The following is a 25042-nucleotide window of genomic DNA, read 5'->3' on the forward strand; positions in this document are numbered from 1 at the left end:
AAGCTTTAGTCTTTGTAAACCCCACCTTGTTTATTGAGAATTAAGAGTTTTTGAGTTACAGAATGCAGCTGTTTCTGTCCTCAGCTTTCTAATGCCCTCAGAAATTTGCCACTTGGATAGACTGCTTCATATGGACAGTTCATAAGCCTAAAAATGTGATTTTGAGAGGGACAAACACTGAGTTTTGGACAAAGAAATTGAGTTTAAAGAGTGTGAAATGCTTGTATTTTCTTTATTTAGATTCTTTCTCTAGATGGTGAATGGAAGAGGCAAACAGGCCTGGAGGTACACTAGGAAAGAGATCTCTTTAAACAACGGGGCTTTTTTTGCTTGCTCAGGTGGCAGTTCTGTCATCATGCACTTGGTTTTGGCAAGAGTGAAATTTTAGAGCACTGAGACCTGACACATTGGGAAAAGAAAGCAAGAAGGAATCCAGTGATGCACTCAGGATACAGGATATGGCTGTAGTAACTGAACTCTACACTTTGCTGGCTGAGGCTCTGACAGCCAAAAGCAGCTTCCCTGTCACTTGGTTTGGAGCCCATTTGGGCAGTGCAGAGCCCCAGTCAGGCCCTGCAGCAGGGGACTCCAGCCGTGCTGTGCCTCTCTCCTGCTCCCCAGTGCCCACCTGATGGGACCTGTCCTCACCCAGCCCCACGGCCCCGCTCCCATCTCTTCTGATTAAATTCACCAGGTAGCCAAAACTCTTCTGCCCTTTGGAAGTTATTGCCTCCCAATAACCTAATACAAGAAACATCTGGCAACCTTTAGAAGTTCAGATATGTCCTATCTGATTTACTACATGAAGGGAAAAGGATCAGGACTGGGAGACAGAAATAAATACATGGATCAAACTTGACAACTGAAAGCTCTGCTATTAGCACCATGTCTGAGCAGCTCTGGTGCCTCTAAATTGATAAGATTATTATAAATTTTGTATTCATTAGCATCTCCTCTCTCTTTTTCTCCAAGCTACATAGGCCACTGCTCAGCACTCCTTGGCTGATATACAAACACTAAGCAGCTCCTTCACTGTACAAAATCATCCAGGTGCATTTAATGCCAGATCCAAATTTCTGGATCCTGGCCTCTGCAGTGATTGAGAACAAGTTTATGGAAATGGTGGCCCTATTACAAAGGAGACACCAGCTCAGAAGTGCTCCCTCCACCTGATCTGGAGGGTGAGCCCCTGACAGTGCAGCTGCAAAGGAGATTTCTGCAGAAAAAGGCTTTCTGCTGCTGTTTGAGAGCTGGATTAGGAACCACTAAGCCATACAATCCTGCGTGCACACACCTCTGCTGGAAATACAGGCTGACTTTCAAACACAAGGTTCTGTAGTTAGTGAAACCCTCTGCCTTTAGCTCCTAACTTATTTTAATTATTTTTAATAGTTGTTAGTAAGGGAAGCTTTACCAACAATTTGGACCTTTAGTATTTTATAATTTTTCCCTAAATTCACTTATTATTTAGATTCCCTCAGCCCTGCAGTTACCATACACTCTGGCAGTCCATAAAACCTTGCACAGGTTCCCACAAATGTGGTTTTTGTGATGTTTCCCCCTCCTCTGTCATGATACTGCAGGTGCTCAGTTTTTAAATATTTTCCCTGTTTGGTGTGGGAGTTGTCAAGCTAACCTCATGACTACTTCATCCTTACTTGGTTATTTTTTAGTTTCTCACTTGAATGGGAAGCTTTTGCACTTACCAATGCAAGGAATAAAGATAGGAAAAGTAGTTATACTTGAATTAAAAAAAAAAATCACAGTACACTGCCTGCAGTAGAACTGCTGTTTGAACATAGCAGGGTTTGCAAAGCTGGGTGGCAAGATGCCAGCAGGCATCCTCACACCTGAGCAGGAAAATGCTTTACTCAGAGATTCCCAGCTAAATTCCCAGCTTGAAGTATTCTTTTCCCTCTTGAATACAAGTAGAGCCTTCTAGTCTGCACTGTAGCAGATTTGTAGTCATCAGGATTAAAATATTCCTGGATTTTTTTCCTAATTCATAAGCAGATTTTTTTTTTCCTAATGTGAGGAACAAATAAAGCTGATAATACACATTCTCTAAACCACAGCAACAGAGCTTTGGAAATAGTCTGTGCAGCAATAAGGTACAAGAGCAGTGGCTTTTCTGTGTTCATAGGTGAACTGATGTGTGGTAGAGATTCAGTTAAGAGAAAGCCTGACCTGGCATGAGCTAAGTAGAGCTCACATATCTCAGAAATTGAAGTCAAATCCTATTTTTGTACAAAAAAGTAATTAACTCATGGTACCTGCCTTTTCAAATCAGAGTTTGGTACCCCTGTGGGCCCAATTTTAAAGCACTGAGCAACAGCCCATGGAAAAATCACTTCATTATGTCATAGGTTGGGAACTTCAGAGATATTTTGGAGAAGCTGATCAATAAAGATAGACCAGCCATTAGACCAAGAAGACATTATTCTAGCTGAGACATCAACTTATGTCTTTCTCCCCATGAAGAGTTAGCAATTTTATTAAGGTGCATCATGAAGAGAGAGATTCCCTATGACTGGAGGAAACAGGGTTGGATTTTGTTATACTGGGATAAATCTAAGAGGAGCTCCTCTCAATTCACCAAATAAACTTTATCCAGAGATTAATAATGAAACAGGAGATGTGGCAGATGGTGGTGCTCATGAACAACATGGTCCTATTTACATTTTCTCCCACTAAAAGGAGTCATTCAATGATTTTAAAAAAGAAGGGTCCTGGCAATGGATTTGGAAACTTAGAATAATCCATTTAATACAGGAGATACAGAAGAATTATTTCCAAACTGGGATTTGACATTTACACTAGCAAGAATAATATCTCTAATAGTACTGGGGAGTTTGAAGACACAAAATCTGTTAATATTTCCATTTCAGTACACAAACTTGTCATCAGCTGGGGGTAAAGAAATCACACCACACTTAATTAAACAAATTAGGGAAAGGGTACAAGTGGAAAGAGAAAAGGGGAGGGGACAGGGAATGAATCATTCTTCTTTTCCCTGAGCCCATCCATCACTGGTTGCAGTTAGCAACAAAAAATCAAATTAGTTGCACCAGTGGTCTGTTCAGACCTGACAATTTCTGTATTTCTAGTTTAAATTAGAGTAGAATCAATGGGAGTTTTACAAAGATAAGTTAAAGGCAAAGCTTACAAGGCACAGTGTTCAATCTGCCTGGCAAGACAAGGTTTAGCCTTACAGGAGTCATTAAGGTTAATGCAATCTATACTGATGTGACGGGGAGATGCTCCATTTTCATTACACCAGAAAGCAGCTCTGATTCACTGTGCTTAGAGCTAATTGACAGTTTCCAAATCACATGGCAGTAATTGTTTACAGTTGTAGGAAGGGAGTATATTGTTTTCACTGCTGGTTTACTTGATACATTTATCCACTTAATCCCTCACACTTAATTTTCTTTGATAGGTGGAAATAAAAAATAATTTAATTGTAGTATCCTTTGACACTTTCTTTTCAGCTAGCAAACTGGTTTGCTTTTCAACCAGGAATTCAGGTCAGGGGAAGAGCTTGAACACAGCTGCCTCTTCCTTCTGAGAATGATCAGCCAGCTCACCCAGCCCTTTGATTCAGCTTGTACAAATCAAAAGCATCTTCAGAAAGCTGAAAGATGCATTCTGAGTGCCACAAGCTTTCTTACTAACAAAACCACAGTGCACACTCAGCCTCCTGCACATCTGAGTCATCTCCTCTACCTCCTCGTCCTGCTCTTCAGACCCTGCTTACAGCAGCCTCTGGTCTGCTGCCATCACTGCTCTCCTGGAGGATGTCTGCTGCCGCACTGCTGCGCTTTAAAGACTCTGTACACACAGAAGAACCCGTTCAGAGCAGCTCTTCAAGCAAGGACAGGCTGATGGGGCACTTGGAGGAGGTGGTGGGTGAGAAGCAGCAGGCAGAGGCAGGGCCAAGGCCCAGCGTGGCCGAGGCTGGTGGGAGAGGAGCCCGCGAGCGAGCATGGCTGCCATGGCTGAGGGCCGGGCTCACAGCAGGGCCTTGGCCCGTCACTCCTCACGCTGGCAGGGCAGCAGCTCCAGGAGGACATGGGGCAGTGCTGCTCAGCAGGTCTCTAACAAACTTCAAACCCCAGCAGTCTGAAACCATTCTCCTCAGAATTATTCTCCTTCAAGCCCCCCAGCTTCTGACAGGCTCAGGGAGGACATTTTGCAGCACGAGCCCAGAAATGCTTGCAGCAGCCTGTGCCCTGCGTGGCCTGTGCTGTCCCACACAGGAGCAGCCAGAGCTGGCTCTGTAAGTGCCCTGCTCCTCAGGGACCTGCTAATGGGAGCTGCACATCCTGCTGAGGGTGGGGGATTGCCTCCTCAGCCTGGTCTGCTCCGGGGGCTTCCACAGTGACACACACCCAACAAAGGCAGCACAGGGCAGGCCTTCACCTCCAGGACAAGTGGTCAGGTGGTTACAGAAAAAAAGACAGGAAAAGAAAAAAAAAGGAAGGGAAGAAAGGAAGAAAAAAAAAATCTGTTTATACAGTAATAGCTCACGAGGCCTAGGTGACAGGGAAATAAGACTGGCAAGGCTGTGGTAGGTGTGTGAACATCCCTAATACAGAAAGGAACTTTAAAAAATACATAGGTGTTACCATCTATAGAGTCTACATTTATTCATCTAGTACAAAATCAAGTTCCCCTCTGAAGTACAGAGAATTCTGCATGAACTAAATAAAGAGTAAACATATTGTAAGCTCCATGAGTAACCTTGACTGCTTCATGGTATGTAAAAGTGACCACTCTGATACTTGATGTCTTTTATAAACTTCAAAATGAATTCAGGAAATTTCTGCTATTGAGGATGGCACCATGTGATGTTACCTCTGCTGAATCAGGTATTTCATACTGTAATAAATCCTTTCCAAAGTCAACTGTGTCTAAATTGAAAAACAAAGGTGTGAAATCAAGTGCATACAGTCAGGTCTGTTAGGTACTACCTCTATGACCAGGGTGAAATATGAAGAAAACAGAAAATTGTCAGATACTGGAAGTTAAAAGATGAACATGGTACCAGGGCCCAGGCAGCAAATCCAGTGAGAGCTGCTAAAGGTGATTAGTTTGGGGGGAGATATTAGACTCACTGCTACCGAAAAAGGCAGCCCAGAAGGTGTTCCAGTAGCATCTGTGATGGCAGTGAAGCAGTTAAGAGAAGCAGTGCTGAAGAACAAAGTTAATTCTGCTTCTAAATCAGTGAGTTAAGGTGTTGTCTGTTTGCACAAGAGGTCTCTGAAGCATCTGTACACACTTCTTCCAGCTACTGCTTTATGAATCCTGCAATTTTCTCTCCACATGAAGCTGCAAACCTCTGTAATTCACTGTCTTTCCCTGCATGTGCGAGTTCAGCAACTTCTCCTCTCTTAGGCTGAGTGATGGGATTTGCCAGGGAAATTCAGCACAGAAATGCTTCTTCCAAACACAGGCATTTTCAGACTCTGTTTTAAAGCAGTAATGGAGATGGGAGTTGGCCCAAATCATTTCAGGATCCTACAAAATCAGTATCTTGTGGCCACATTCCCACAGCTGCTGTTTGACTGTATGTCCCTCTCCAAGTCTGTCCTTTAACACTGTCTGTTGTTTTAGGATCCCTGAATCAACAAGTCCTTCAGAAGGCTGTAATGTATGTAACTTTTAAAAATGTACACTCATTCAGTTTCAATGCCCAGGACTGACTATAGCTTCCTTCCTCTGACTATGGTTCTCACATAGTCTTTTATCTGACTCACTTAGCAAAGAACAGGGTGATTGAACACATCCTCTGCATCTCCCACAACATCACATCTCTCAGCTCAGATTACGCAGTCAGGCATTATTATGCTGCCCTGAGCAGGCAGTACTGAAAGGTATTTCACACTCTCAGGAGGCTTCTTTTTTCATATAAAGTTTTATTGTTATGTAAATGGAGCATTTGTTTTCCCTTTGCTAACACATTTTCCTTCCTGCTTGAATTTAGTTGAGTGCTGCCGATTTTATTTGTGGCTGGTTTTAGAATGCTGAAATATCTGGTATCTGTCAGCAAAATTCCCACTGGTTTCAGAAATCATTATTTGGTCTGGTTGAAATGGTGTTGTTGGGTCATAGGCTGGACTCAATGATCTCAGAGGTCTTTTCCAGCCTAATTGATTCTGTGATTTCTGTGAGCTTTCAATCCGTGCTGTTCTCTGCCTTCCTAAGGTTCCAGGTAAAAGCTGTACATTTACATAAGCTTTTGGGGTCTTTGATACTGTCCTACACTAAAATACAGCCATCTGGTGGCAATTAGACCTGTCAATAATTACTGGAGCTGAGTGAAATGGGAAGATGTAGACTGAGGTTTGTAACTACCTCCTCTGTCACAGCAAAGCAACACGAGTTGCAGTGCCCTCCTGACAGGAATTAGCTGTTTCACTTAGTTTCATAGCTGGCTGAGCCCCTGGCTCTGCTCCCAGAGCTGCAGAGGGCTCCCCAACAGGATGGATCCCTACAGGAGCAGTTCCAGATGTGCCAACACAGCTGTTTGCAAGTGCTGGAGCTTTGGAAGTGCTACACACAGGAAGGGAAGACTGGAATTCAGATTCTTCTCATGGGTACACTCACCATGGCTCTCCCAGTCACCAGCAGGGCTAACCTGAGTGTCCTAATTTCAGATGGAAAGGTCCAAATCATGATTTATTTTTAACTGTAAACACAGCTTTGAGCTAACTGTTCAAAGACTGATTAAAATTTAAAAACAAGCTGTGGCCAGACTCCTCACCTTTACTGGAGTGATTCTGTCAGGGGTTAAACAAACCTGCTGGAAAGGGAAATAACTGCAGATTTTCATACTGTTTTGCCAGCTACTGAGAGGTTTACTGGAGCTGTCCAATGCCCAGATACAAACAAGAGGCTTTGCATGGTTCATATTCTCCCCCAATGACTTTTCTCTCTCAGGCCCAAGATTTGTTAATCCTGTGTTGCTCCACACATGTGTGAGATCTGCAGTGGCTGCTGAGCATTTCAGCAGCTCATTCTCCTCCCAAACCATGTAAAGCTTTCCAAGCTTGAGCAATTTTCAAAATTCATCTCAGGTCTGGCTGAACACAATGTGTCACATTTTCATTCTGACACAGCAGATGCCTGGCCCTGCTGCACCTCCAGATGAAACTGCTTTTCTGAGTAGAGTTTCACTCTGCATTTCCACAGGTGGAGACCCAAGGAGATTCTTACAGGGCAAATAAGTAAGTTAAGAGTCTACAGGGTGCCTCTGTTGGTTTTTGCACAGCTCCAGCAAGCCCTGATGTTTAATGTTTTCATTGTCATCACCCAAAAGAACTCGTTCTGCAAATTACAGCTAATCCAGTGCAAATGCAGAGTACGTGTGTGGATCATCTCTCATGTTTGTAAGCAAAATACAGACTGAAGGGACTTCTGTAACCTTGGGCAAAAAATGTGAGCATGAAATGCTGCACCTGCCTTTGAAAAGGCCGTGTTGGCAATGGCCATGATCTAACACAGCAATCTGAATTGGGTATTGTGAGCACTGTCTACATGTGGGAAAGAGCAAAACTCCTTTGTTGTGTGAAGCTCTTCCATAAATCCTCTTCGATTCCATCCTCTGGGAAGGGAGTACCTCTAAGACAATTTGCTTACACTGCTCTGTCAGCAAGACTCTCAGTGTGGTTATGGAAATTTCAACTTTCAATCAATAAAATAGGAGTCAGACCTGCTTATCTTTGGAAAAGAAGGAACTAAAAAGAAAATTGTACCGTACTCAACTAAATAAAGGTATTTGTGTTGGATCTCATGTAATTGCCAGCAGCAACAACAAATGGGCACAGAAATACAGGAGGTGAGCATTTTTATAATTTCTTAAGTTATTTCTAATACGCTGATACTTTTGTTGACAACTTTTTTAATGGGCTGAGAAAAAAAATGACTAAAAACCCCACAGTGATAGCTGAGACACCAGTGTTGGCACAGTTTGGCTGGTGAAGCTTGCAAGGATACATCATGCATCTAGCACAGGGTCTGTAATCCTTCCTGTGCACGTGGGGAAATTCTTTGGGGCTTTCTCCCAGCACAGCTCATCTGTGCAGCTACAAAACACAGGAAGCAGTGACTCAAACTGGCACCACTTTTAGAGAGAAAGATGTATGTACTGAAAAGATACTCAGAGAATCAGTATGAAAACTACTCCTGTAAGACTTTAAATCAATTATATCTACCCTTTTTCTCTAATCATGCTGGCCTTTATTTAAAACTCTTTCTCCCCAGAAAGTACAGCTTCCACAAAAGAGAAATACTTACCTTTCCCTGTATCCACCTTCCAAAATGCACTACACTGATTAATAACGGGCCATTTGCCCCTCTAACTATGCAAAGAACAATTTTGTAGTAGTTTTAAGCCTAAAAGATAAGTTTTGGAAAAAACCTGGAGTCTTTATACCAAATTCTGCAACAAACCCTTCCGCGTATTTAGTGATATGTATTGAACAGGTCATCTAAACCTGAAAATGCAGGTACCTGGAGAATCTTCTCAGCCTGGAAAGCAGCAACCATACTCTTGGAAGGCCCAGCCTCCTGCATGGTGGGATTTGCATCAGCTTTGCTTGGGTTCACTGATGAGCTCCAGTCAGGCAGGTCCCATGAGTGATGGTTATTGTTTTGTTCCTGTTTCAAGGCTGGCTGAGATTTTTAAAACAAAAAAATAATGTAGAAGACACATTTATATGCAAATACTCACATTCATATATAGATTTACATGTTTGTACAAAAGCAGTTGTTTCCTGCATGAAATCAAAACCTTGTAAACAGATATTGAATATTGTCATAAGGAGAAATGCTTCAAAGGAAGGCTTACAAATACAGATGATCTCAGTTTAAATTTATATTCAACACCTAAGAGATGTTATTTTTTGGGTGGTGGTGAAAAAGAAATTCCATCTCCTTTAAACAAAAGGCTTAAACCACTCCTCACCAGAAAACCTGCACTAAAAAACATTCAGTCTGAATATTTTTAAACCCAAATGCTTTCATTTTGACCCTCTCTACCTGATACGTAATTCCTGTGGATTAATAGCCACCATAAATGAAAGAGTACCATATAGGTCTGCAGGGAGCTAATGCTCCAGATGTACTTTTTTTCCCTGTCCTCTGTAGCCCTCTCTGCTTTGAACATGGATTTTGTTATTGCTCTGTGAGCCCGTGGCACCAAAGCATTGCGGTACACTTGTTCTCTGAGCTTGGCGTGGCCACGCTGATTATATTAAACCTCTTACAATTTACAAAGTGTTTGGACTCATTTGGTCTATCCATTTCTGCTGCCCAACAAAAGAACTGAAGAGAATGAATCAATTTTTAAAACAAATAGGACTTGACAGCAGAGACACAGATTTTTGTGAATGGCAAAAGGTGCCTAATTAAGAGCTCTAGGGATGATGAGCCTTTCATTTCTCTAATGAAAAGGAGCTCTGTAGCTTCCAAGTGTTATCCAGCTCCAGCAGAATGGATCTCTTCTCCAGGGAGAAAAAGACAATTAATTTTTCATTTTCACTTAGTTACTGTTACTCATTTTGCCTTCTGTGTGAAGCTTGGGTCAAAGAATTCAGGTGACAGTAATTTCCAAATGCTCAAAGATACCTGGAACGGATGTTTTCAATTTCCAGGTAGCACAGAGTGACATTTCTAAAATAAAACTTGGTCACCCTGTCCCCTACCAACTTGCCTTAAATACCTGGTATTTTTCTCAGAAAAAGGCAAAAGATCCCAGTTCTTTACTGTGTGTGTTCCAGGCATAATGGCAACATCAGGGCTGGATATAAATAAACCTGATTAGCCAAGCACACTGGTTTCCCTGCTCTCTTTCATAATAAAAATATACAGAACATAAAATAAAAGTTAATAGGTAGGGTTGCATCAACTCGTGCACAGTGAGGAAACCAGCAAGGAGGTGGCTCCAGCCAACAACAAAGCTTGCTCTGAACACGGCAGCTCACTGAATGTCCCCCAAGGGGAAAGGACAGGGTGTTTCCACATTTGATTATTCCTTGTAGTATTAAACTGGGCTTGCTTAATCCTCACCCACAGCATGCCTCGTGTCTGCCTACAAAGCCCATTTGAGTCATTTAGAGGATGCTAAAACTGAAGAAAGAGCCCTTAAAGAAGCAGTTTTACTTGTTTTGTTTTGTGGGGTTTTATTTTGTTCTGTTTTTCATATAAAGAAACTGGCCCCTGTGTAAACAGGGGAGGGCTTGGGGCTGCTCTGGCCCACAGTCCCAGTCCTGGGCAGCTGCAATTACTGTGTTTGTGGGGGGCTCGGGGAAGGAGCCAGGAAGAATCCAAACTGCTGAGTTTCCACTGTCTTTGCAGCACTTAAACTTTCTGGAAATTGCAATAACACCAGCATCCAAATCAAGCCCGTGGTCTGCAGAAAGAATTTTATTGTACTGTTTCTTGAGCAGCAGAACCCTGGGGGCAATATTATTTACAGTCTCTGGATGAGGCTGGACTGCTTTTTAGCCCAAGAGAGCACTTTGATGTGCCTTCCTCAGGTTATTCATACCCTTTTCACAGAGGTTGCTCTTTAACCCTCCATTATTCCTTGTGATACTGTTGTCTCAATAATTTCTCTCTGAAATGAGATTAATGCATAATAACAGGACCCCCCCTTGTGTCCTGAAGGTTCCTTGGCATCAGTGAGGTGCCTCTGGCACTGTTTCCCCAGGAACAGCACTGCAGGAACCCACAGCAGCACCTCCAGTGTGGCTGCACCCAGGCTAAACCAGATGCAGCTGAGGAAACCAGGAGCAGAGTTAAAAATGCTTTTATTCCTCAGAAAAGCCATGATTTAGTGACAATCTGGGACAAGTCTCAGATCTTTAGCAACATCTGAGTTTGACCTGCCCACAGGGAAAGGACCTTGTTCTGGTGTGGAGTAATTCCTTGTGAAGAATCACTCCAAAGAGCCTGGTGTCCAGAATGGCAGTGAGCAGCCAGCCTCAGGCAGGGGGCAAACAGGGCAGAGCCTGATGCAGAATATTTGTGTGCTGTGGACACACCACTCCATGCAGGTGATACCACTGGGCATTTTGTCCCCTGTAGCCATAGGAAAGGGGCCTGCCAGCAAAACCATCTCCTACGCCTCTACAGGCAGCAGGGAACCTGGGGTGGTCAGCACAGACCATGCTTGTGCTTTCAGTCTGACCTTCCTCATGAGCCAAGAGAGAAACACCTTGGTTGTGCCTAACATTGAGAAGCAAAGCATAAAGGCAAGTGGCAGAAAAAAGCCTTTCCCCTCTATTTAGGCAGCACAGCTGCTGGGGCTGCAAACCCAAGCACAGAGAGGCTACAAATGGAAGCTCAGAGAGAGTCTGTGCACAATGATGGATGCTCTGCATTCAAATAGGCACAGAATGGCGACTTGCAGACAGCAACACTCTCATCTCAGAGCCCAGGTCATAGAAAACAGAGCATAGCTCTGTACCCACCTACTTATAAAATATTAGAGGTAATGAACTTAAACAAAGCATCTTGTTTTTCCTGGCAAACAAAAAGGAAAGTCATTTTACCTAAAGTGGCTTAAGTGAAACATGAGGAACTGCTGCCAGCAATCCAATTTAGGACTTTGCTTTTCTCTTTCAGTTCATAACCTTTCAAATGTACCCACTCACTGAGGATGACTTTCTGCTGAGTGTTTATTGCACCAGCAGTCTTTAAAGCTCAGTGGGGATAGTTTCTTCCCATTTTCTCCTAGACAAAAATGATTAGATGGGTGAATATTTTATAAAAAGGAAAAGGACAGACAGGTGTGCTTACTCAGCTAGATACCCACTCTCCAATCTGAGCTATCACACACACCACACACCATTGTTAGCAAAAATTAAAGACAAAGGAACCTCCCTAAAATTCCATTCAGCATATAAGTTTGTACTTAAGTGGATAGAAATAGTGACAAATTAACTATATGATCCCAGAATATTCATAAAGATTAAGAACTTGCCATTTTGTGAGCTCAAAATAGAATCACAGAATGATTTGGGTTGGAAGGGGCCTTGAAGACCACCTAGTCCCAATCCCTCTGCCATGGGCAGGGATCCCACCCACAGCATCTGCTTGGACTGAGGGTAAATAGAATATACAACTGGATTTCTGAAGTACAGCCTGACAATTGATGTTCCAAACCTTCCCAGAAAAGGCTAATTTTGAAGATCTCAGTAAATATGTACACTGTTAGAAATTTATTAGCAAGAAATAAACCAATCTGACTCTGCAGCCCAGGAATCCATTTCTTTCATGTCTTGGCTCTGAAATGTGGTCTGCAAAATAAAAATTATAGCCAGATTTTCATCTATATATGTAAATATTTGCACTTTTAAGTAGCAATTTGGAATTTTGTAAATGCCTCCAAAGTAAAAAATCTGGCAATCATTTTAACTAGTATTATTATAAGAACTCCTCATGCTGCTCTCAGAATACCAAAACCAAACTCAATTTGAAGTCCATCTTGAAAAATTTCGAAGTGGATTGAATGTTAAAAAATGAAAACTTAAACAGCTTGATTGTGCTGAAAAGGATTATACTTGAGAGCAAGTAAAGCAATGGTCCACGGGGAAAATGAAGAGCAGCTTCGACTTCCTCCTTTCAGGTTTCAGCTAAAGTATTTATCTCCACTTGTGTTATCTGGAAGTATTGATAAGATCTGCCAGTTTTTCAAATCTGGTGTTGGTTAATTTCTGCTCTAACACAGAACAGACATTTTTGCATGTTTTGGCAAACAGGTGACTCACATTTCAGTACTGATGACTCAATTCATGGCTTCTCAGGCTGATTTAAATTGAATTTCCCAAGTTCTATTTTGATTTTCAAAGGATTTTTTTCAAGACTAAGTACAGAAGTTGTAAGCCAACACCATTTTGCAAACCATATAAATCACCCAGACCTTTTCTCCTTTAATTCCTGTGTATTCTGCCATCAAGCACCCTCCTCTAACGAACTTCATGGAGTGTCCTGGAACTCTTGAGCCTGAGGAGTTCTGGATGCATTCTCTGAACAATACATGGCAAGGTCTGACTTCTGTCTCTGAAGTAACCAGAACTTTTTAACTCTGGAAAGAATGAGCTTTAAAAAAGGAAGAGAAATCCCACAGCTCATAGGTCATATAGGCAGGGACTAGAAGGTACTCCCAGGAAAATCCAAAAAAGACAAAAGGAAAAATAAAAATAATGAGTGTAAAAAAAACCCCAAAGAACCTATTTGGTTTCTTCCAATATCACAGTGTTTACTTTAGGCTCAGCAGGAGTCTTGAGCCAGAATTAGAAAACTCTTAGAACTTGTTTTATCTTAAGCAGGTTACCTTTTCCTTTTTTATTCCCCCACACAGACATTCATGGATTTAAGACCACAAAAACCTCTCAAAAGGCTTCAGAGTAATAGTTACTATTTATTTTCTTCTAACTGAAACTAGGGACTACAGCCTTGCCTCCAAGGGCAGCATTTTCTTTGGTTTTATATCCACACCCATTTGAACAATCGACTTTCCAAACAATATTTCACTGAGTTACAGGCCCTGAGTAATGCTGGAATAAAATGAATTATTGTTAAACACTTGGCAGTGTTTCATTTTCTCCCTGGATTGCAGACATTGCTCACATGAGGGACTGCTCCAGATCTCCAGCTTCTGAGCCTGACTGTCCCCTCTTACCCCTGACAGATAACACATCCCCTGTGTTTACTTTCACAGTGAAAAACTTTGTGCAATACCATAAATTTGGGGATATATCACTGTGCCAATTATTCACGAGATCTGTGTTCTGTGTGGGGTGTTGTAATGGTAAAAAGGAGTTGTACTCTTGTGTTTGTTTTGTGCAGACATTTCATTATATGCAGCCTTATACATGGGCTACTCGGAATCTTGTTTCTTGAGTGAATAAAATCCAGGCTTCCTCATCTTCCCAGACCTTTCTTTAGGATATTTTCAGACTGTGGCATTCAGCCTCACGTGCAGATGTAGAAATCAGGCACCCAGAGGATCTGAGCATTGAGCACCACCAGCCTGTGGCTTAGGAGGTTGTGACATGGAGCTGTCTTTTATCCATCAGCTTTAATTCAGTATTCAGAAGGAAGAACTGCTCTTAAAATGCAAAGCAAAAGTGCTTTTCCTTTTATTCTTTTCCCAGGCATGGTTACAAACACACACACACACACACACGGAGGGTTGCATTTAAAATATTTTGGACTTTTCTAAAGCAGCACCTCATTCTGCACAGTCCTTGTTTGCTCCTTGTACTTCTGTCCTGCTGTGTTAGAACATAAAACTTCCTCCAGCTCTCACCAAAACTTCAGAATCTTTACCAAAACCCAAACTTCCAATCCAAGGCTTTTTCCTTTTCTTTGGAACTGTCATTTGTCCTGAAAAGCAGAAAGCACCCACCAAATCTGCAGTTCTCTAGGAACTCCTTTTCCCAGTGGAAAGAGCAGGTTTGAGCTGATTTTAGTCAACACTTTTCCCTTGGCAGGGATCTGATATGCTATGAATTTACTTCACTTGGGCTGGTTTTCTGTCAATAGGAAGAGATAAGAAAATGTTATTCATGGCCATAGTTATGTTTTCCTGGGTAGAATTTCCAGCACTACAATCCCCTTTTGAGTTCTCATCTCTTCAATGGATGTGCAGTTGCTTCATCCTAACAGACCCTAATCTGTTCAGCACAGTCCAATCTCTTCAATCTGAGAAAGAAGTTAATTTTATGGTAAAATATAGAAGTGCAAAAATCTGAGATTATGACATTTTTCACCTGTTCATGCTCCACTACTAACAGACTGAAACAGCAAAGGCAAAAAGCTACAAATCAGGTGCTGCACCTACATACCAAGTCCAGCAATACCAATCTCCAAATGCATCTTGGGAACTAAGAAATGTGGTATTTTTCTCCTTTTTCTGTTATCTTTGTCTTCCAACATGCAAAGGAACTCTCCAGATCTCGCTTCTAGCAGTGTAACAAGCAATGAATGGGTAAACAGAGCAGGAAACACCCCAAATGCAACCCCAGTTCCACAGGCTTGACAGCCCAGAGAGGATCTATAGGGATAATGTCATGCCTTGGTGTAGTGATAAACCTTGGAATGTTGACAGTTAGTTACCAACCTCGTTAAAAATTGTTCTGTTCTTTAGGAACAGAAGGAAGGGCAGTGCCAGCTCCTGCCCTGGGTGGTTGGGCCATGGGTGCTCCCCACCAGCAGTGCTGCTGTCCTGGGCTGGCTGCTGAGGTCCCACTGGTTCTCTCATTACTTCTAGGGACAGGAAAGCTTTCAGAAAAGTGCCTCTCACTCAGCTGTGGGTTTGCTCAGCCTCTGCTGCAGCAGAACACAGCCCCAACCCCAGACACCAGCACAGTCTGGAGATACAAATAAAACTAAGAGTCTTAGCAGTGCTCACCAGGATTCTTATTTCTACTGCAGGAAGAATTATGGGCTAAATTTTGTACAGCAGTTAATCTAAGAATGCAATTCTGAATAACCTGATTTTGTATTTAAATGAACCAGAATTCTGCCCTGCCAGTTCTTCCTTCTTCTCCAATATAATGTAAATAACACTTTATAAATTTCATTTTTATGGTCTCTCTGATTGTATCTTACACTTCCCTTCAACAGCAAAAATTATTCATAAATAATAATACATTTTCCCAGTAAAAGTAGAACATTTAGATTATTTTTTTCTCCACTCTTTCAAACACCTTTACATTGTGTGACAATTACCCATTCACTGGACTCCTGCTGCTGGAACAATTTTATGATTTTATTTCCTTGCTCTCAGGCTCAGAGGGAAAGAAACCCAGTGCAACATACAGATATTTGTGAACTCATTTCTGCCAGTGGCCAGGAAGGACAAGAGCCCTGTGCAAGGGAATGGTGCCAATACAGGCTCTTTCCTAGGGAATGCTGCATGCTGCACAGAGCAGCACAATTTCAAAATACTTTCCTGGCATTTCCACACAGAAATCTCCTGTCCATGGGCCATTATTGTGAATAATTATGAAATCTGAGGCAACTCTGAGCAGATCATACCTGGAAGGACCCTCTATCCCTTATATTCTATAAATGATCCCATTTATAAGGGCAGTGACCAGAAATTTTCAGAGACAGATGTCACACAGAGGCCTCGAGTGTGGCAACATCAGGAAACATCAGGTGGCAGCTTCAGCACATCTAATTCTGTGTGAACCAACTCCTTACAGCTGTATATGATTTTTTGTCCTAAAAAGCATGAAATGAACACAAAATTAGAAAGCACCATGCTATTAGTCTCCACCCCAGTAATCACTAACTTCTTTAAAATGCTCTAACAGCAACTGGTGGCTTTCAATTTTAAGTGATCACACGTTTTCCTAACAATGCACATAATGTTTTAAGGAAGTGTTATATTAAAACATGATAATGAAAAAAAAATGTGCTGAAAGCTCCTTTGGTCAAAAAAACAGACTGGAAAGCCAAAGCTTAACTGCTGCAGGCAGGAGTGGAGAAGCCTGTAAGAATTCATAGTAGAGAGGTGTGGGAGACTCCAGGGCAGCCCAGCCTCCCAGGCAAGATGGAGAAATGGAATTTACCTGGCAGTGGGACATATGGTGACCTTACAAAACACTTTGCTGACTCTTAGTGAGCCTCAAGTGACCAGTTCTCAGAGAGCTAGGTCCCATCTAGGTGGTGGGATCCTGGCAGTATGTGCCAAATCCTCAAGACAAAGTTTTCTGTCCTCTCCATCTCCTGCTGCAGCACCCCTCCAGCAGAAGAAAGCTAGGGGAAAAAAAGAAAAAAAAGGGAAAAAAACCCAAAAAAGAATATGCTATGCTATTAGTGTTGCTACAGAACATTTCTAAACCAGCACAGAAAAGGGAGCTGCTTTTGAAGCCTGTTGTCTCTTGCACTTCTGCCAAGAATTGGAATCAGAAAGTGCTCATCATATTTCTTTCCAGAAAGAAACCCCCACCCACCCTGGGCTGAGCGTCTTTCAAGGAAACCAAAATTTTCTACTGCCAAAAACAGAGCTTACACCTAAAAATTAGAAGGGAACAAGAAAAAAGGGTTTTTGGTCATGTGATGGACAACCTGCATTTCACAGCACAAACCAAGTGCTCGTGGTAGCTCAGAACAGCCCGAAGGAAAAGCTGCCTACAGGGAAGGTCATCACTTCTCAGAAAAAACTGAGGCCAGCTTCAGGTGGTGTGCAGTAGTACAGAGGAGTAGAGATCAAGCCCTGCAGCTCTTCCAAGTGTGTCCCTGCATGGAGAAGCACCACCAGCTGCCTGCCCATCCTGCCTGGCTGTGCTTGTTCCTCCCTGTGCATTCATAAAGGATGAACAAGGCAAAGGGACCAGGGGGTTAAAACCACTCCAGCAGCAGCTGTGTTGGATAAAAGCATGGAGGATGTTCTCACTTAGATCAGTGTAAATCAGCAAAGCCTGCCCTGACAGAGTCTGTCAGGGTGAGCAAGGCTGGAATCAAGCTGACAACAATTAGGACTCTCTCGCTATTTTTCTCCTCTGCTCCAGTTGTTGTTCCCCACCTGCTCCCTGCTTTTGACATGGCAACAGAAACGAATTTATTCACAGTCTCATGAACCCTTTCTTCAGAGCTTTCCTTGAAATGTTCAGATTTCAGATGGTCATGGAGTTTTGCCTTTAGATTTCAAGCTTCTCAGGCCGAAACAATGTCAAATCAGTGTGCAGCATCGTGAATGCTAATGAGGCCACAGAAAGGGCGACTATGTACAGTTAACACGGCTCGTCTAATCCACATCCTTTAAGCACTTTGTAATCCAAACTGCCAAGAATCAAGGGCAGAAGGAGCAGGGATGTCTTGCTCCTTCCATTAGATTTTACAGCTAACAGAGTATTTTTTCTGGTGTGCTGCAGCACATCCAACTCATGCCCAGCCATACACTGTGCTCAGTAATCGAGAGATCTTTCTCCCCTTCTGCCACGTGTCTTAAATCACTGGCTTCAGTCACTTCCAATGTGCCACTCCTTGGAAAAAGTTAATAAGACTCCATAAAAATGCTCTATTATTACAACTTCTGGCAGTGGCCCATCTATACCAATCACCTCAATACAGGATTTTTGGCAGGTATTTACACTTAATTCTCTACTTAAACAGCTCTTTTATTAAGAGTTCGCATGTAGCTGCTTGGCGTTTCACTTGAGCAAGGATGAACTTGGAACAGACACCTGCTGTGGCAGGGGATGCTAGGCTGAGAGCAGACACAGGGGATGGCAGAACCCAGAATTCCCATCCTCCCGCTCCAAAGAATGGGGATCAGGAAAATCTCAGTGGAGATTTCCCATCCCAACCCAACACCACGACTTCAGGCAGGCACGACGGGCAATCCTTCACTGAACGCCCCAGGATTTTGGGATGGGCAGCTGAAGATTGTATTGTTCAGGAGCCTTCCAGCCTCCCACAGGGCTGAAGCTGAGTGAGCTCCTGTGCTGCTGAGGTCACCTTTTCTGCTGCCCCGAGTTCATCCTCACAGTTTCAAATATTAGCACTTTAATATCAGAATCTAACACAAGCCAGCAGTTCAAAGGTGAAAAGCATTTTACAACAGAATGAAAATCGTAACGGTGTTCAGGAGACTCAAAATGACTCATTTCCCAAGGGGAAATTATTGGTATTCCCTTTCCAACAACTCTGCTGGTATCAGTGTCATTAAAAAGAGGGAGTGGGAAGACAGATAAACAAAGTCTTAAAAAGCAAATACGTTCTAACTAGTGGTTATCACCACACTTAATAATTAGGGTACTAATTAAGAGGATAAGTAACACACTAGCTATTAGCTTCTAGTAATTAGAGTTTTTTTCTCTAGATAATAACAAGCTAAAAAGAAAATAAAAAGACCTGAATCCATTTCACCATTCACCCTGTCCACATCATGAAAACCTATTACACATATTAATCATGAACACTATGAAGCAAGACTTTCAGATTCTGCACATAACTCAGTGTTTAAACATGTGGCTTTTTACATGAACAGGCTGGACCTCGATGATGTCTGATGGGGTTACCTTTACATGCACAAATCAACCCCTTAAACCACCCAGCCTTAACTCTGGAACACCAAGATGCGCACAGAGATGACCCAGAGCTGGACAGCACAGTGCTGACACAGGAGGGAGAAAGCACAAAGAAATTCTTTCTGAGAGCAGGGCAAACATTTTCCAGGGCAGTGTTCTCATAGGTGGGAGAACAGGATTTAAGTACCTGAAGCTGAATCAGACAGGGAGTGAGGTTGAGTTGTTCCATGTCTCTGCCAGGTTACACTCAAGGATAATTTACCCCATGATTTACAGCCCTTCTGTCTGACACAGGATTTCCCTGTCTTCCTCCAAAAACCATGGTCCTTTGAGTGCTGTAAGAAGCAGAGAGCAGTGCCCAGGTCCAGCTGTGTTAAGGCTGGAAGTAGGGGGTGATTTCCTGGCAGGACACAGCAGAGCCTGCCCTGCCCCTGCCTCGTGGTTCTGTTTGTCCACTGGGAGCCTCAGTGGTGATCAGATATCAAAAATTGGTCAAGAGCTGAGCTACATTCTCTGTGTTGGCTTTTAACACAAACCTTTGTGTGAGGAGATTAATACTCTCAGATTTACCCATGGATAAGAATATCCATGCAGCTCTATTAGCTACAACAAATCAATAATGTAAAATGTACTGTCTTGCTAAAGTGCTGGTTTTTTTCTAAACAATATGTCAAATTACTATCTCTGGACATCATGTAGAGGTGTGAGATACCACAGAAATAGTGTCCTGCCTGGGATAAAAGAAAACCACTCTAGCTAAGTTACACAGCTGTGGTCAAAGACAAAGAAGAAATCGTTCCATCTCGTGTTGCTTTTAGAGTTACCTGTAGCGTGGATCTTCTCCCACACTGCTAGAAAGCCCAGGAACGGTTCATTCTCTTCTGTTCTCTTCAGTGAACTGGACTTTCCTTGACTTTTAGAAAAAACACAAGACTTGAAACAATGAAATCAAGAGTTATTATCTGCTAAGCCACATTCCTATGCTCTCATACTTTTCAGTACCATTTTATGAGCAGACACACACACGTGCACACACATTGGTCCCACTGGGGAAATGGAGTTATTTTAAAAAACCCACATAACTACGAGCAAATATGAGCTTCTTAGAGTTTTTTTTTAATTGGTATTAAAAATGCATCAGTTGCTAAATTTAAAATTGTTGATAAGTAAACAGTAGGTAGCATTATAGAGAGCCACTTCATAAAATTCTAATTATCCCTTTCCTATTTGTTGTGACATGCCCTCGCAGGGATTATGGGCTTGGACTGGTGCCCAGTCCTCTGCTTTGAAAATGCAAAGTAAGCAGGAGGTTTGTGTAACCTCCAGTTGGGTTTCTGAGCATGGTGAGGACATTTTGTGAGGCTGCTGCAAGTGAAAGGAGCTTGGGCTGTCTCACCTGCTTCTCCTCACCCTTTGCCCACCCTGAGCCATCAGTGTTTCCACCCACTGCAACGGGCTGCAAAGTGCAGCTTCTCCAGACCCTTGTTGACAGGGCAGGGGTGATCCCCACAGAAATGCACTCCAAAATCATTCATAAAGGGTATTTCTCTCCAGATACCCTCCAGGGGCCCAGAGCGCATCCCCTCACTTCGAGCCTGTCCATGCCAGGCTGTTGGGTGAATGCAGAGCTTTTCAGTCACTGCCCTGCCCTCTCATGGGAGAACAGCTCCTCTTGGTGTTCCCATCCACTCCCTGGGATGCTGGAGAGAGAAATTCAAAACAAACACTCCTCTCAAGTCATTCAAGTTCCAAGTGGGAAGTAAGGAAGAAGAAAACCCTGTCTGGTTTGGGATCATCCAAACCCCCAATGTCTCTTCCAGATGAGCTCTTTGTTTTTGTGCCCCAGTGTTTTGTGTCCAAGTGCACAGGGTAGAAGCCTTCCAAGAGCACTGCAGAGACAATCTCCCCTGAGCTCTGTGAGCTGGTGGTGGCTGCAGTGCCCTGAGCGTGCCCAGGGACAGCGGTGGGTGCAGTGGGATGGGCAAGAGGGACCAGTGGCCACAACCACAAGTCAGCTCTAACACAGTGCTGTGTACTTAACCTCAAGGCTATTACCATTATCCAGCTTAGCCAAATGAATGGAGTAGAAAAACATTTACAGTTGCCAGAGGATTAATCTTCTGAATGATGCATGGATTTTAGAGAAATGCCTTTGATTTATATAATGCTATACTAGGGGATATAATTTCAATTAGTAATTGCTAATTTTGATTTAGTGTGTTACATACTGGATACAGCAGGTTTATTATGGTTATATTATCTAATTTATTATGATTTATATTTACCTTAATGGGAATATATATTAATCAATAGATACTCTGATTAACTAGGGACTATTAACTATCATGCAACACTGGAATAACACAATCAAGCCAGTAACAGACACAGAGTATCGTCAGATGTTGTGACTGATGCACCTAACTCTCAATTTTACCATGGAATAAATACAGAAAGTAGATAATGATTATCAGATTCATAAATGAATATATCTGTTTTAACAGGCAGCATGTCAGATGCAGTAGCTAAGCTACTTGCCCACAGAGTCCAATTCTTCTCCAAGCGAATGATTTATATATTTTAATATGAAATGTATCACTCACCAAACAGCTTCTTTCACTATGTGATATATAAATTCCACCTGTCAAGCACATTTTGATATTGTAATATATCCTGTTGTCTTGCTTCTTTCAGGAGAGTCTGTTTCTAATTCCTTACGTGTTTCCTGTCTCAGACTGATATCAGCAGCATCTTTCATAGCATTACTGTCACGATGGCTACACAAAACCTCTGCTCAGGGCTCTGCATAGAGGATTGTCCTGGGGACACGAGGACCTGACAGAGATCCCTCTTGTGCTTTGCTCCTGGGCATGCCCCTTGCTGCTGCCTGGCATCACGGGAAGCTGCTAAAGGAATAAGGAATAGGGAGTTTTATCCAAAGAAACACTCCTTGCCCCAGTCTCTGATGAAAGGTGTGGAGCTGTAAGACTGAGAAAAGAGGGACAAGTCCTCTGACCCCCACCAAAACCCTTAGGAAGGGCTGTTTGTGAACCTGTTCCACTGTTTTGATTAGGAAAATGTGTAGCAAGCTAATGTGGGAATAAGGGCTCTGTTTGGATCTTTGGTTTGAAAATACCTGTAAACTCCAGCCATTTTCCAAAGTTTCAGTGGCACTCTGCTGCCTTCATGGACAGTGCTTCTGTGCTGAGAGCTGGGAAGGAACTCCTGAGATTAGGCAAAGACCCCTCATTGCAGAGGCAGGACAAGCATCCCTGGATGTTCCCTCTCCAGGGATGTGAATTCCCTTCAGCCTGTGAATTATTTGACACGTGTCAGTGCGAGGAACAGGACATTCCCAGTGTCAGATGAAGGGAAACCAGCAGCCAGCTGTGGCATGATCACAGCTCCAGTCACACCTGTAAGGGAAGGGTCATCGCCTTTTGCCATCCTTCCTCTAGGATTCCAGATTCTTCCTCTGTCTCTGCTCTGCTCAGGACCATCCACATGTCCACCCACGGGAGCTGCAGCCCGCTATGGATCTCCTGCATCTGCAGTTCCCTTGGATGGGACTTTCCTCAGTCTGTAATGACTCAAACAACACCCTATGGTCCCAAAATCTGCTTAACTGCTCCTCCAAAACCTCCAAAGCCTTCCTGCAGCACTTTGCACTCTCTCAGCCCCCAACAGGCAAGAAACATACCTAATATCCACCTTGCATTTTCTTTGCTGCAAAATTTGCACCCCTTTGTCTTACTCTTATGGAGAAGGAGGCAGAGGACAGCAGGGATAGAGCCCCTTCACCTATGGGATGGTGACTGTCAGAGCTGAGATTTTTCCTTCTTCTGCTGAAACTCTGCTTTTGCTCACAAATCATTGTTTCTGCCCTCTCCTCCTTCTTCCTGCAGGTCATTTTGCCTGGGATGAGAGCAGACATTTGGCTGAATCACAACATGCAGAGGACCTGTTGTGCCAAGAGGGGAGAAGGAATTGTCACCTGTGGATGTCAGTGATTATAAATCATGCCAATAGCAGAGGGTCTCTGTCAGCTGAGATCTTAAGCAAGACTCACAATTCAGCAACATTAATTGGAAAATTTGGAGAAACAGAGGAGAGGGCAAGCTGTCTTTTGATTACCAAAACCAAACTCCTTAACTCCTCTTCTCCAAGGCAGATCAAGAAAAGAAAAAAATGTATTAAATAAACTGGACTTCCAGAGCTGAATGTGCCCAAAGTGCACTATTTTCAGAGTAAGAAAAAGCATATGAAGAGCATATGGAGCAGAGGAAAGCAGAGGCTAGTTCCAGCAATTAAAAAACCCACCAAAATAAACCAACCCCAGAATAAAGACTTGAAAACCATATGCAGGTTTCTAGGTAACCAGCCCAATTTTTCTGATGCATTGCAGGCTGACTAGTTCCCACTGAAATCAGTAAGGGGCAGTTGATTGCCTGGCACTTTTGAAAATCAGGCCAATCCTTCAGGAGCATGAGCAGCGGTCTGAAAAGCCTGATTATGCCCCATTTGAAGTCTGATACACAGTCTGATCCCATCTGAGCCTCAACACAGCACTGTGCCTGCTGTTCAGAAACTTGTCTCTCAACATGCACATCCTCTGCAAGGATGAGAGCAGAACCTTCCTGCCACAGCCAGACATGTGATGGAAACTTCTTTTTCCATCAGCACACATTCCATCCCCCTTATAAAATTGAATAGATCAGCTGCAATTAGGAAAAGCAAAACCTTTCATAGGTGCTGCAGGTGTATGTTGCAGAGATAAAGGAATGGAAGCTTACATTCTCAGGCAAATAAAACCTGCATGTAACTGTGACCTGTTCTAATCTATTCACAGGCAGACAGTGAGCAAAAGGTGAGGAAGCGGTGAGGCAAACAAAATTAAATACAAGTCTGACAGAATATATTTCTTAATTAAAAAAATTCTCCAAATATTGGCTGTGAAGTTTTATCTTTCCAGTGCTGGCTACTGCTGTGCTTCAGTGAGCACTTTGGACTTGGGGCAGGTTTTCTGCTCACCCTTCTTTCCTTTATTCCCATTTGGTGCCCAGTGTCTGCTTGGGAATTGTGCTGTGTCCTTCCACGAGCACCTTCCCACCTGAGGCAAGCTCTGGCACCCACAGGCAGTGATTTACTGCTGAATCACACAACAAAACTGGCTATACCCTTTATAAATTCATAAATCCCAGGTAGGACAGTTTTCCCATTATGGCTCAGCTTTGTTTCAGTGTGTAACCCCCATTGCTGAAGGAGACACAATAAATCCTGGGGCTGTGAAATCCATTGTATTTATATATGAGGCTGCTTTTGGTCTCCATTTCCCAGTCACAAATAAACTGAGAATCTTTTGAGTTTGCCACAGGGGTATTTATAGATTGCAAATGGTGGCACATAAAATCAATTTGCTTCTATATTTTCTTTGGGACATTTTATTGTTTCCTGTAAGTCAATGAATATTTTTCCCATCCTACAGACTCTTTTCCATGTGGAAAAAGTCTGATCTTAAGTTTTCTTCATAGTCTTACTTTATATACTTTATACTTTATATCTTACTTTATACTTCTAAGGCTGTGATTTATGCATGCACAGTCCTGCCCTTCCTGCAGCAGAAAGAAGCATCATGAGAAATTATTTTTATTATAATAAAATGATTTTTTGTTTGTCACTTTTCTGTCTTCTAACTTCCAATGCTTCTCCTTGCAGTTACTTGGATAACATAACCACAGAAATTTCTATAATGTGTTTATAATAATGATCAACCCAAGTATTTTTGAGAGTTTGGGGTGGCACCATTGTATCCAGAAGTGTTAGACATGGTCCCATCACAAAATGAGTATTTCCCCAGGTCCAGCCACCACGCAGTATAAACCTGCAGGATTTACAGGAGCTGCAGCCACAGTTCCAGACACTCCTCTGGTCCCCAACAGTGAAATATCAATAGTGTTACAGGACCACGAGAGGGAACAACTCCCATTATA

General features: G+C 42.7%; 1 protein-coding gene across 5 annotated transcripts in view; it reads right to left on the reverse strand.

Annotated features, from left to right (window-relative positions):
• SFMBT1 (Scm like with four mbt domains 1) overlaps positions 1-25042 on the reverse strand; it is a 143171-nt gene that overhangs the window by 100213 nt on the left and 17916 nt on the right. For 2 of the 5 annotated variants that reach the window (XM_023935514.2, XM_086845586.1), the window contains exon 1: positions 3727-4396. The gene's annotated coding sequence lies outside the window, so the exon portion shown is untranslated. Of the gene's footprint in view, positions 1-3726; positions 4419-8514; positions 8677-11558; positions 11740-12928; positions 13108-14419; positions 14547-16053; positions 16243-19879; positions 21956-22188; positions 23014-25042 lie in introns of those variants that run through there. The other 3 variants (XM_086845584.1, XM_086845592.1, XM_086845587.1) reach the window with 3 other exon arrangements.

Source organism: Cyanistes caeruleus, chromosome 11, assembly GCF_971803275.1.
Source record: "Cyanistes caeruleus chromosome 11, bCyaCae1.hap1.1, whole genome shotgun sequence".
Lineage (NCBI taxonomy): Eukaryota > Metazoa > Chordata > Aves > Passeriformes > Paridae > Cyanistes > Cyanistes caeruleus.